Raw genomic sequence first — 14,403 nt, forward strand, 5'->3', positions numbered from 1 at the left:
AGGGGTTACTCCTGGCTATGCGCTCAGAAGTCGCTCCTGGCTTGGGGGACCATATGGGACGCCGGGGGATCGAACCGCGGTCCGTCTCCTAGGCTAGCGCAGGTAAGGCAGGCACCTTACCTCCAGCGCCACCGCCCGGCCCCTATTTTCTAGCTTTGAGAAATTCACTGAAGATCCCCTAATAAACAACCATAAGTGTGTTTGTTTGCATTGCAAAAACCATAGTGGTCTAAAAGGAGAGTAAAGTCTCAGCACTTTAAGGGGTGCAGAAGTGTTGAAAATGTTTGAATCTATTCTCCTATAGTCTTCAAGTAACCTCCTAGTTCTTACTAGAAGGCCCAGGTTTCATGTTTTATGCTGAGGTTTCTACAGTGAGATTCTTCAAACCTCCCAGTTGAGCCCAAACATTCAAGGTAATGCATGGCTTTTTAGGAGAGGTATCTTTAGCACTCCCTGAAAATATTTGAGTATTCCAGGAGCAGACGTGACAGCTGCAGTCTCCCTTTTTGTCAGCTGTTCTTCTCACGCTTCTTGCCCAGCAAAGTAATGTTATGACAAACATTGTGTTAGTGCTGGGATTGGCCCCTGGCCAAGAGCATATTGTCTTGTCACTGATTGTTAAGTATGGCTTGTGCAGGACATTGAGCCAATACAATTTTCTGAAAATAGCAGTGGAGGTAGGTACCAGGTCTAAAGTCAAATAGAACAGAGATGGATAAATTCCTCACTTAAATTGAATCTTAAAGGTGCATTGCTTTGTTAGAGTCAGCTTGTCAGCCCCCAAAAGGATTAGCTGGCCAGTTTATTATTCACTCATTTATTTCAGGTCAATGGACTAACACACACACACACACACACACACACACACACACACACACACTGCTTCTCATGGACAGCATAATTTAGCATCCATCACTGATATAATTCAAGAAGACCCACATATGGGATAAAATAAAAATCAATGCATAGAAATGTTGGGTTATTTTCCCAAAGTAAACCAACAGGATTTCTGAGTACATTATATGAAAAATAATGATGGGAAATGTTATTTTTAAAAAGAAAACATTTTAGGATGTTAGGATCAACATCTCTGGTTTGTAATCTATCACCTAACTTTATTTTTTATTGTGGGCAAAGTGAATTATAAATCTTTCACAGTAATATTTAAGGTACATAGTAATAATGAATAAGGGGCATTCCCACCACCAGTGTTGTCCTCCCTCCACCCCTGTACCCAGCTTACATCCCAATTTCCTATCTTCTACCTCTGTAATGCTAGTGCAACTGTTGTTGTACAGCTTGATGTAGATTGGGTATTGTTTCTGTTGTTGTTGACTTTGGTTTTCGTATTGAAGTCTGATCATTTTTTATTTCCATCAAATGAACATATGACTGTCTGATCATGGTACCATTCATTTTCTCCCTCCAATTATGATGCTGATGAAGGTGATTCCAGTAATGTGGCTCTATTGGAGAGATAAGAAGGGATATGGGAGGCGTCTGTCTAGGTGCTGTAAGTATCCCTTTGAAAGAAGAAAGGGGAAAGAAGAAAAAAGTAACAAAACAAAACACAATGAGACAAGACCAAAAAACAAACAAAAAACAAAAAAACCAATAAGGGAGTAACAACAAAAGTACAAAAAGAATTAAAGAAGAGAGTAAACCCAAAACCAAAATCATCAGCTATGAAGAACCAAACAAAAAAGCCCAAAAAACAAAAACGAAAACAAAAAACAAAAATGAAAGAAAAAAAAAACAAGAAAAAAAACAACAGTTAACTTTTTATACTATAGATCACTGCCCACTGTGGAGTAAGAAAAACAAATGTGGGGGCCATTTTAAAATCAATTTAATTATGAATTGCTATAAGTAAATATCAATCATGTATACCTAGACACACAAGGTTGTTTAAAAATCCTCGTGTAGTGGGCCAGAGCTGTATGGCATTTGCCTTGCACACCGCAGATCAGGGACAGACACAGTTTTGATTCCTGTTATCTTATATGGTCCCCAAGCCTGCCAAGAGCTATTTCTGAATGCAGAGCCACCATTAGCCCCTGAGCACCACTAGATGTGTCCCCAAAACAAACAAACAAAATTTCTCTTGTGAAAAGGGGTCATAAGCAGAAAAGTTCAAGGAACCCTTATCAAAAATAGAAAGGTCCAGGGATTAATTTCCTTTTAGATTGAGCAATGCTTACTATAATCCATCTATGGTTTCTTCACATATATGAAAATATGGAATTAGACCTTGTGATACATCTTTTGTTCTTCCACTAAGAAAAGGAGAGAAAATTTTCTGAAAAATAATTAGTGGTTCCCTTATAGGGTATCTGTGGAGATAAATCTTAGGTGCCACCCAGCGATCATGTAAATTGGCAACCCATACAAGAAGTAGTTAGAATCTGCCTTACTCAAGTTTTGTTTTGCTGCTCCATAGTCACTGGTACTCTTAGTTTGCTTTTTCACTGCTTCTCTCTCTCTCTCTCTCTCTCTCTCTCTCTCTCTCTCTCTCTCTCTCTCTCTCTCTCTCTCACTCTCTCTCTCTCACACACACACTCTTTCTCTCTCACTCTTTCTCTCTCTCTCTTTCTCTCTCTCTCTCTCTCTCTCTCAATTTTACTATACATATATCCTTTCTAGGTCTCACTCGGGTTGAAAGAAAAGTGTTATCCTCTATGTTTTCAGGGATAAAATGAATCTGCAGTTACTACCCAGATAAGGCACAAATGGATAAAACAAGATCAGTGAGATTAGCATCTGGTAGTGTGAATGGAGATATCACTTTAGAGGACATCACCTCAAGGACATCACCTCAGTGACATCACCTCAGGACAATGCATGAGGAAATGAAAGACCATTCTATATTCCTTAAATAGAGAATACTTGAATAAAGTGATTTAGGAATTTAAAATTAATGAATATCAATAGAATAGTAGTATGTTTACAAAATTAGTGAAAAATTGCAGCATGAGCGGGACTAATATTTGCTTCCAAATCACATTTTGAGAAAAAATGGTTTAAGATGTGGAATTTCTTTTTTTTTATTTATTTTGTTTTTTTTTTATAATTCTTTTATTTAAACACCATGGTTACAAACACGTTCATAACTGGATTTCAGCCATTAGATGCACACCCTCCTTCACCAGAGAAACAACCTTCTGTCATCATTGTGGAGTTATTTTTCTTTTTTGGGGGGGGGGCACACCCGGTGACGCTCAGGGGTTACTCCTGGCTATGCGCTCAGAAGTCGCTCCTGGCTTGGGGGACCATATGGGATGCCTGGGGATCAAACCGCGGTCCTTCCAAGGCTAGCGCAGGTAAGGCAGGCACCTTACCTCCAGCGCCACTGCCCGGCCGGAGTTATTTTTCTATTCTTCTTTTTATATTTTGGTTTTGGGCCATACCCAGTGGCACTCAGGGATTACTCCTAACTATGAGCTCAGAAATCATTCCTGGCTTGGGAGACCATATGGGATGCAGGGGATCAAACCACAGTCCTTTATAGGTTAGCCAATTGCAAGGCAAAAGCCCTATTGCTGCACTATTGCTCTGGCACCATTGTGGAATTTCCTAAGAGAAAACATTCCTATAATAACAGTTAATCATCTCTGCAAATGTACATATGTATATATGTATATAGGTAAACTTAAAATACTACTATTGTATTATATATTCAAGTGTTATGCATGCCAGGCCAAATATACTCCATAGATTTACTGACTTACTTTTTTAAATTCTAAGGAAATTTTGATTACTATTATGATTATTAAATATGATTACTATTATTATCTCAGTGTTTTTATTAGTACTAGTTTGATTACATTTGAATTGTAATTGTTTGCTTGTGCACTATTAGTACTACTTAAATACTTGCTATCTGAATGCACCAAATAAGACCTCTATTCATGACAATTATCTAAACCATATATTATATTATATCACCAATTTTATACTAATATTTAGCTTAAAGACCAGAGGGAATAGATGATTTCTTCTTGCAAAGCATTCTAATATAATTTTAAAAAGATATCAGCAATATTAATTTTTAAGATAACCAAGTACAATTAAAATTAAAAAATTATACTTTATGGAAAAATGGGTTATACCTAACATTCATAACACAAGTCACTACTATCATTCACCATCTTGTCTTTGCATTTTCTTTAAATATAAAAAACTAATAAATCCAGTAGTGGAGAATCTTTGGTACTTTGCTTACTTTTGCATTAGGAATGTAATATTATGCAGCAAAAATATTAACATTAATACATCTATAAATGTACTACTATAATGACACTTATAACAAATAAATAGATATATATGTTATAAAACATATATATAGGAATATATACATAAATGTATATACATACATATGTATATATATACATATATATACATATATATAGGAGGGGTATAACCAGTGGTGCTCAAGTCTTATTTCTGGCTCTGCAATTAGGAATTAGTCATGGTATGACTCAGAGAGCATATGAGGTATTTGATATACATCCAGAGTAGACCACATGCAAGGCAAGCATTCTATCTATTGTACTATATCTAAAGCCCAAACAATGAAAGGTATTCTAAAAAAAAAATTAAATCAATTTAAACAAGTGTCACTAAATACTTCATTCACCATTTTTTCCATAATATAAAAAAATTTTAACTCAGAAACTGTGGTTAGAGTCCTCATAGAATGCTTTACCTGACAAGAGAAATTCAACTGAAAATTTAAAAAAAAATTCTGAATTTCTTGTCAGAAATGCTGAAAGCTTTAGAATTTCTCACAGGCACATATCTTCTATTGGCAAGCAGAAGAAATGATGAAGCACATTTAGCAAGAGAAGATTTTGTCATCTATAAAAATATGAAGCTTAATTATGAATTCAATTTATAAGTCCAGTGTCTCCAAGAGATATTTTAGCTAGACAGTGAGTGCAGAAATGTGCTATATTTCTAATTTAAAGTGACCAGAGACTGTGATCTCAGACAGGAAGAAAAAGAAGCACCCAGCTAATCAACTACAATTTGGTTGTGAGGCTCATTTTTTTTTCCTTGTAAAATCTTTTACAACTATCATTGTTCTAAAAAACTTCTATGTTCATTACTATAGGGAACAGCACTTCCTCCACATAATTTTTAACAATTGGTAGCAGTAAAACAGAAATACTCTTTCAAAGCATTTACTGGCTCCATCTGGCCTTTTGAAGATTGGAGACTTTTCTTTCTACCCCCACCCTACTTCTGAAAATCACCACAACTGGTTCATGGGTATTTTGGATATTTTTAAAGTAAAAAAAAAATGCTCACAAATTGAGGTCCTATTGGTTTTCAAATCTTTAAAATGTTTGATGCACATTTCAAAACCCTTTAATAAAAGGGTTTCTCAGTTTTAGCTAATAACTAGTTATTTTCATAATCTTCCTTGTAGAAATGTTATCATCGGGGAAATGAGTGTGATTGTTAAAATCAAATACTCTTCTGGTTCTACTGACTCATTTTCCATTTTTCTCTTCCACCCTTCACAACTGAAACACTTTCCTTGATGAAGACTGACAGGTTATAGCCTCTAACTAAAAACCAAATCTGTTACTAGGAAGATTGTGACCAGCCGAGAATTAAAGCCCAATCAGGATCTTTTAACTACACTCTAATTTTTTTTCCTTAAGAAGCAACAAACAAAAACAAAGAAAAACAGATAAAACAATAGCAACAAACGTTAGACATTTGCTGTTTCTCAACATGGTCCTGAAAAATAAAGCACAATTAAGGAAATTATTTTTTCATCTTTTCATGTATTTGTATTAGAATGGAATTAGGAAACAATAATATTTGCAGAAGGTTATTTTAGCCATTTACATTGCAAAAGCTAGAGAAAATGTCTTCTACCGCTTTCTCTCTAACTGGATCTTTGTATATTTCCTGTTTGGGTAGGAGATTCAGAAATGAGAATGTCCAGCACTCTCCAGAAGCTTCCACCACCAATATATTTAGAGATATACTGGATGTATTTAATGAACTTTGAAGGATGATGAGCCAAGATTGACTAAGTTCTCCTGGGTGAAAGGGAAGCATTTACAAGGAAAAATGGACATTCTGATTATTTTTCAAAGTATAATTATATAATGGGAAGATTCATATGCCATCTTTTCTTTTGAATTTTTTAGTTTTGTAAAGAAGATCTAAATTAGGATATATTCAAGGGTGTTTGAAAACAATGGCACAGATGTAGCAGAGACTAGTCAGACTCTAGGTTGTTCCAGAAAACTCCTAACAAGAGGTATAATCTTAAAAAGGACATATAGGTATTTTTATGTGTGAGTACAAACAATTAACAAGCAATAAAATAGGTTTAAAAATGTCATCATCTCCAAAAGAAATCAGTTTTTTTATTTGAAATTTCTAATATAGACTAACATTTTCAAGAACAAGGCAAAATATCATTGAATAATAAGTCTCAGTAGAGTTTCCTTTTCTCGGGAGAGTTACAACCTACGTATAGAAATACTTCCCAAAGCATATTATTTTAAGTGGTAATTCTCGAAGCCTGAATTTTCTACTTTCTTACATGTACTTTTCTCCAGATTCAGCATAAAAACTTCAGCAAAAAGAAAACAAAAACAAAAACAAAAACCACACAATCTTTACCTGTAACTGTATTGGCTGGGTTCAATATTTGATATTCTAAATTGAGTTATCTAATAAAAAAGTGTAGATTTTGAGGAAAAGATTATTTTAGGAAAACAATAAATGTAGAAACAATTGCCTCAAATAAATTTAGCTAAACTCATAAAAAGCAAACAAAAACAAAACAGCATTTGTGCTACCATAGTACAGAAGTTATTAAAAAAGGCTTTCCATAATATTTCAATGAATTATTATTATACATGTGTATTATTTGCATCTGTATATGCAAAAATTAAGTAATTATATTTGCTGTTATTAAATTATGAATATCCACTTATATATATTGTGCATATGGTTACATATGAGCACACATATATACATATATGTACTTTATATGGAAAGTTCAATTAGCTAGCTAAAATTAATTGAGTAAAAATTAAAAGTTTTAGGGCGTGCAGGCGGGAGGCGTGAGTGAGGAGAAGCGTGAGTGAATTTCAGCCCCTTTGCGCGGCTTGGGTCGGCACCTCCCCCCAGGGGTTCAGGCGTGCAGGCGGGAGGCGTGAGTCAGGAGAGGCCTGAGTGAATTTCTGTCCCTTTGCGCGGTTTGGACTGCCCCCCCCAGGGACCCCTGCATGACAGCCGGAGAGGGTCCAGTGACCCCCTCCCCCCAGGTAGGTGCCTAGAAAGGCAAGTTGAGCTACCCGAATAGACGGGAGAGATAGGGCCAGCCATCTGGACTCGCAGGTGACCTAGAACAGTCCACCCCCCTGGACCCTGGAGTGGACCAGGGACTCCCCAAGGGTGAGGACAGATCCCAAAGTGTTAGACTGAGGGAACCCTTCAAGGGAGGCGTGGAGGGGGCGGAGCCCCAGTGACTCCCAGAGAAAGGAAAGGGGATTGAGAGCTAGGCTCAACAGCGCCAGTAACCATTGTGGCCAGGAGTGGAACTGCACCACTGACACAAATAAGGAGCAGAAAGGGACAAGACCCACAGCAGGAAGGCTGCACTCTAGGTAGCAAAGGGGAGGAGAAAGGGCTAGGCTCAACAAACTCACCCAACAGGCCCCTCTAGAAACACCTTCAGAAAGGGGACCAAAGCAGGCCAAAATTAGAAGCCACAGCACTCCAAAATACACCATTAAATACAAAGAACAATGCGTAAAGCAAGGAAATCGCTAATAACTGGAGACACCATGACAAATCCTATCAAATTTCCAAGTCCACCAAAGCGCACAGATCCACAAGAAGAAGACCTAAAAGCAGTCATGAGGAAGGAAATGCAAGAATTACTAAAAGAATTAAAAGAAACCCTAACAACCGAATATAAAAAATCCATGGACGAACGAATCAGCCAAATTAAAGAAGAAATGTCAAAGAACATGAGAGAGTCCATACAGAAAGAAGTGAAGGAATTAAAAGACAAGGTAACAAGCCTTACGAGCAGAAACACAGAGTTGGAGAAGCACATAGAAGAACTCGAAGGAAAACTGCAATCAAAAAATGATCAAGAAACCAACAAAGAAATAAAAGGCAAAACACTGGAAGGAAAAATCCAATATCTAATGAACAAGGACAAAAGAAACAATCTAAGAATTGTGGGTATACCAGAAGGGGAGGAAATAGGGAAGGGGGTAGAACAGGTAGTCAGGGAGATAATAACAGAGAACTTTCCCACCCTCTGGAAAGACAATTCAGGACAAATCCAAGAAGTCAAGAGAGTCCCTAATAAAATAGACCCCAATAAACCCACACCAAGACACATAATAATCCAAATGGCAAAAAACAAAGAGAAAGAGGAACTCCTGAAAGCAATAAGGGAGAAAAAAAACCTCAAGTACAAAGGAAAGGACATAAGAATCAAACCAGATCTCCCATTTGAAATAATTCAAGCAAGAAGACAGTGGAATGACATATTTAAACGACTGAATGAAAGAAATTTCCAACCCAGGGTCCAATATCCAGCAAAACTATCATTCATATGGGAGGGCAGACTAAAAACATTCTCAAACATGAATGAACTTGAACTATTTGTGCAAACTAAGCCGATCCTAAGCGACTTACTCAGAGAAGAATTACACAATCCAAACCCCCGATTGTAACAACAACCACTCCACACAATACAACTGCACAACAGTCCTCTCTATCAATAATTTCCCTAAACGTAAACGGACTAAACTCTCCAATTAAAAGACACATAGTAGAGAACTGGGTTAGGAAAAATAAACCGGACTTCTGCTGTCTGCAAGAAACACACCTACAGCTACAGGATAAGCACAGGCTTAGAATAAAAGGATGGAAAGTAATTATTCAGGCCAATGGAAAACAAAAAAGAGTAGGGACAGCCATTCTTATATCAGACCAAATTGTATTCAACCTCAAGAAAGTGATCAGAGACAAAGAGGGTCACTACTTACTGGTCAGGGGAACATTAGATCAAGAAACACTAACCCTGGTCAATATCTATGCACCTAATGTAGAGTCACCAAAATATGTGAGGCAACTACTGGCAAACCTGGAGAAACACATGAAGGAAATTGTGATAATAGTAGGGGACCTCAATACTCCACTATCACCACTGGACAGATCCTCCAAGCAGAAAAATAGCAAAGAAATAAGAGCTCTAAATGAAAAATTAGAAGATTTAGGGCTAACAGACTTATATAGAGCCCTCCATCCCCAGAAAGCAGAATACACATTCTTCTCAAACCCACATGGAACCTTCTCCAGAATAGACCATGTCTTAGGATACAAAGCCAACCTATGTAAGATCACAAAGGTAAGGATCATTAGAAATACCATTTCAGATCACTATGCAACAGAGCTTAAAATTGATGTCAAGAAGAAGCATTGGAGGAAAACTAATACCTGGAGACAAAACAACATGCTGCTTAACAACAGCTGGATCAAAGAACAACTCAAGGAAGAAATAAAAAGATTCCTTGAGACAAATGACAATGAAGAGACAACATGTCAAAATCTATGGGACACAGCAAAAGCAGTAATTAGGGGGAAACTCATAGCAATACAGGCCTATGTCAAGAAACAGGAAAACAACAAAACCAACAGTTTAAAAGATCACCTCAAAGAATTGGAACAACAGCAACAGAGAAATCCAACCACAACCAGAAGGCAAGAAATAATAAAAACCAGAGCAGAAATAAACAACATCGAAACTAAGAAAACAATACAAAAAAATCAATGAGACCAGGAGTTGGTTTTTTGAAAAAATAAACAAGATAGACAAACCATTGGCAAGACTCACCAAAAAAAAGAGGGAAAACACCCAAATCACTAGGATCACAAATGAAAGGGGAGAGATTACAACAGAACCCCAAGAAATACAACATATCATGAGATCATATTATGAACAACAATACTCAAGTAGGCTAGAGAACCCAGTAGAAATCGACAGATTCTTGGACAAACACCCTCCTCCAAGACTGGAAAAGGAAGATCTAGAAAGTCTAAACAGACCAATCACTTCAGAGGAAATTTAAGAGGTAATTAAAAAACTCCCTAAGAACAAATGCCCAGGCCCAGATGGATTTACAGGTGAATTCTATCAAACATTTAAAGAAGACCTATTACCACTGTTCCAAAGGCTTTTCCAAACCATAGAAAAAACAGGAATCCTCCCCAACTCCTTTTATGAGGCCAATATCACACTCATTCCCAAAGAAGGCAAAGACACCACCAAAAAAGAAAACTACAGACCAATCTCACTAATGAACATAGATGCAAAGATACTCAACAAAATCTTAGCAAACCGAATCCAACACTTCATCAAAAAGATCATACATCACGACCAAGTGGGTTTCATACCAGGAATGCAAGGTTGGTTCAACATACGCAAATCAATAAACATGATACATCACATCAACAACATGAAAGACAAAAACCACATGATCATATCAATCGATGCCGAGAAGGCATTTGACAAAATCCAACATCCTTTCATGTTAAAGACACTCAGCAAAATAGGGTTAGAAGGAACCTTCCTCAAGATAGTTACAGCTATTTATGAAAAGCCTACAGCCAACATTATACTTAATGGCGAGAAACTAGAAGCATTCCCACTAAGGTCAGGAACTAAGCAAGGCTGTCCACTCTCTCCACTCTTATTCAATATAACCTTAGAAGTCCTAGCAATAGCAATCCGACAAGAGAAAGGAATCAAAGGAATTCAAGTAGGGAAAGATGAACACAAGCTAGCTCTATTTGCCGACGATATGATGATATACATCAAAAACCCTAAAGAGTCCACAGTAAAACTACTAGAAACAATCAACCAATACAGCAAAGTGGCTGGATACAAAGTCAATACACAAAAGACAGTAGCGTTTCTATATACAAACAATGAAGTTGAGGAGAGAGAGATTAAAAATACAATCCCATTTAAGATAGTATCAAAAAATATCAAGTATCTAGGAATAAACCTTACAAGAGAAGTGAAAGACCTTTACCAGGGAAACTTCAAAACACTTCAGAAAGAAATTGAAGAAGATCTAAAGAAATGGAAGAACATCCCATGCTCATGGATAGGTAGAATTAACATAGTCAAAATGACTATCTTACCCAAACTTCTATATAGATTTAATGCAATCCCTATCCAAATTCAGACACAATTCTTTAAAGAAATAGAACAATCAATCACAAAATTCATCTGGAACCACAAAAGACCCAGGATAGCCAAACACATACTGAAAAACAAGAAGCTGGGAGGCATCTCCTTACCTAACTTGAAACTATACTATAAAGCCATAGTAATTAAAACAGCATGGTACTGGAACAGAGACAGGAACTCAGACCAGTGGATCAGAACAGAATTCCCAGACATAAACCCCCAGATATACAGCCAACTAATATTTGATAAAAGAGGCAAGAATCTGAAATGGAACAAAGAAAGCCTATTCAACAAATGGTGTTGGTACAACTGGAAAACCACATGTACGAAAGTGAAAATTGACCCATACCTCACTCCTTATACAAAAGTCAACTCAAAATGGATCAAAGACCTTGAAATCAGACCTGAATCTATAAAGTTTATCGAGAATAAAATAGGCAGAACACTCGAAGACCTATATATCAAAAAGGTCTTTGAGAACGGAGCACCAATGGCAAGAACGTTAGCATCAAATATAAACAAATGGGACTACATCAAACTAAAAAGCTTCTGCATGGCAAAAGAAACCCTACTTAATGCAAGAAGACAGCTAACAGAATGGGAAGAAATCTTCTCACTTGACATATCAGATAAAGGGCTGATATCTAGAACATACAAAGCACTCAGAAAGCTGAGCCCCTCAAAACCAAATAAAGCCATAGAAAAATGGGGAGATGAAATGAATAGACACTTCTCTGAGGAAGACAGAAGGATGGCCAACAAACACATGAAAACATGCTCACCTTCACTCATCATCAGGGAGATCCAAATCAAGACAACAATGAGATACCACCTTACACCAGTGAGGTTGGCTCACATCAAAAATAATGGAAACAACCTTTGTTGGCGAGGATGCGGTATGAAAGGAACTCTCATCCACTGCTGGTGGGAATGCCCCCTAGTCCAACATCTATGGAGAAAAGTCTGGAGAGTGCTCAAAGAACTCAGAATTGATTTGCCATTTGACCCAGCAATTGCTCTACTAGGCATATACCCACAAGATGGAAGGACATTCATTCCAAAATATATATGCACCCCACTATTTATTGCAGCACTCAGTATAATAGCCAAATCTTGGAACCAACCTCGATGTCCAACAACAGATGAATGGATCATTAAGATGTGGTACATATACACAATGGAATATTATATGGCAGTCAGAAACGATACAATCACAGACTTTGCAGCAACATGGATGGACCTAGATCATGTTATGTTAAACGAAGTAAGTCAGAAGACAAAAGATAAACACAGAATGGTAGCACTATTCTGAAACACCTAGAACACATAGTTTATACACAACTAAATCCTATCAAATAACAGGGTAGAAACTCTGAACACTGTAATAGTCAGCATAGACGTGGGAGCAGTGTCCAAAATACATGAAAAAGGAACAACGCAAACTCTCGACTACACATTATACCACAAAGAAAACAGCAACAACAGAAACGGCAGCATAGAGAGAGCAGGTATGTAATCAGACTTCTACAACAAAGGTCCACAATAATCCCTGAGAGTTCATATACAGGAACACAAGTATAGAACACCAAGGGAAATCACGGACTACAATGGCAACATACCATAACACTACCTTTTAATGCCTTTATCTTACTATACTTTAAATAACCTCTCAGCTTTTCTGCCCACAGGTGCCCTTGGATACAAAGGGCGGATGAACTAAGGTGGCAACTCGGGATACCACACGGGATACCATACCTTGCTTGCACTACGAGATGGCCACAAGAAAACTCTTTAACATACACTTTATCTCTAGGTAATACCTTCATTTAGGAATTGAAGCACGTGACCAGTCAGACCACTGAAGCAGTACCTGAGACGTACAGACTTAAACTACAGGCTCTATTCTTCGAACACATTCAATCAAACCAGCATTCCCTTGCTATTCTCTCCCCTCTTCTCACTACTTTTTTTTTTTCTTCTTTTTTTTTTCTTTTTCTTCTTCTATTCTGCTCATAACTTTTCTCCCTTTCTCCCCCCCCCCTTTTCTCTCTAAGGTATTTTCTCTTTTCTCTCCCTTCAAACCCTTCCCATACACCTTCCCCTTTCCCCCCTCCGGAAATCCAACTATCCCCTCACCCCTCAATCCCATCCAGATCTCCCACCATATTAAAACTCTTCACCCCCAGTCCTTATTCTATTAGGCATCAAGATCGCCTCCTACCCAACGAACCAGTACCCAGCACCCAGGCGAGAGGACACCCAGATAAAACCACACCTCGTCTCCTGAAAGAAAAGACAGCCAACTCCCCTATGGACTCATGCTGCGAGGCCCTCCCGACCAACTCCCCCTAACGCGAACTGCTCCTTGAAACCGGGCCTAGATTCAAAAGTATCCCCAATGCAAGAACTCTTCCAAGACCCCCCTGCCGCAAATATTTACCAATCTGAAGAAGGTCAGGGGGTGGGTTAGGAAGATGCCCGGGAACCCACACACCACAAGAAAAACCCAAAAGACAATGGGAAAAACTGTACTTCCAACATAGGCATAAGACCTGTAATACACCACCTCTTTACCTGCCCTGCCCCAAATGTAAGGTAGTCTTTTGCACCACTTTGGTCCCATAAAAATTTCGCTAACTCATTTTATTTTTTTTTTTAATTTATTTATTTATCTTTTTTTTAAATGTTTGTCCTTCATATATATTTGTGAGCACATACAGTTTCAATCCCCTCCCCTTTTTTTTTTTCTCTTCGTTTTTTGGTATGTGACCTGTGACTGTTATCCCATCAGTCCACCCACGAATACACAGACATTATAATGTAGCACCACTTCCCCCTACAAAGGCACACTAAGTAAAGGGGAAATTTTACATTTAAAAAAAATAAAAGAGAGCTCTTATCTACTAGAGATAGGAACTCATAGTTATTTAAAATATAGGGATATCTCCTGCCTTGAAAATATGTCATGTGGAATCAAATTAGACCTCAGGTGATTAGATACCATTCATCCAGCCTTGAACCCTGGATCCCCGACATAGAAACGGCACAGATCTCCACAACAGCTGCAGGAAACAAACTCCATCCAGGACGGCCTTAATACGATGAGACCAACAACAAGGCCCAGCTCTAACATGATATCCTGACAACGGGGA

The sequence above is a fragment of the Suncus etruscus genome, chromosome 10 (genome assembly GCF_024139225.1).
Source record: "Suncus etruscus isolate mSunEtr1 chromosome 10, mSunEtr1.pri.cur, whole genome shotgun sequence".
NCBI lineage: Eukaryota > Metazoa > Chordata > Mammalia > Eulipotyphla > Soricidae > Suncus > Suncus etruscus.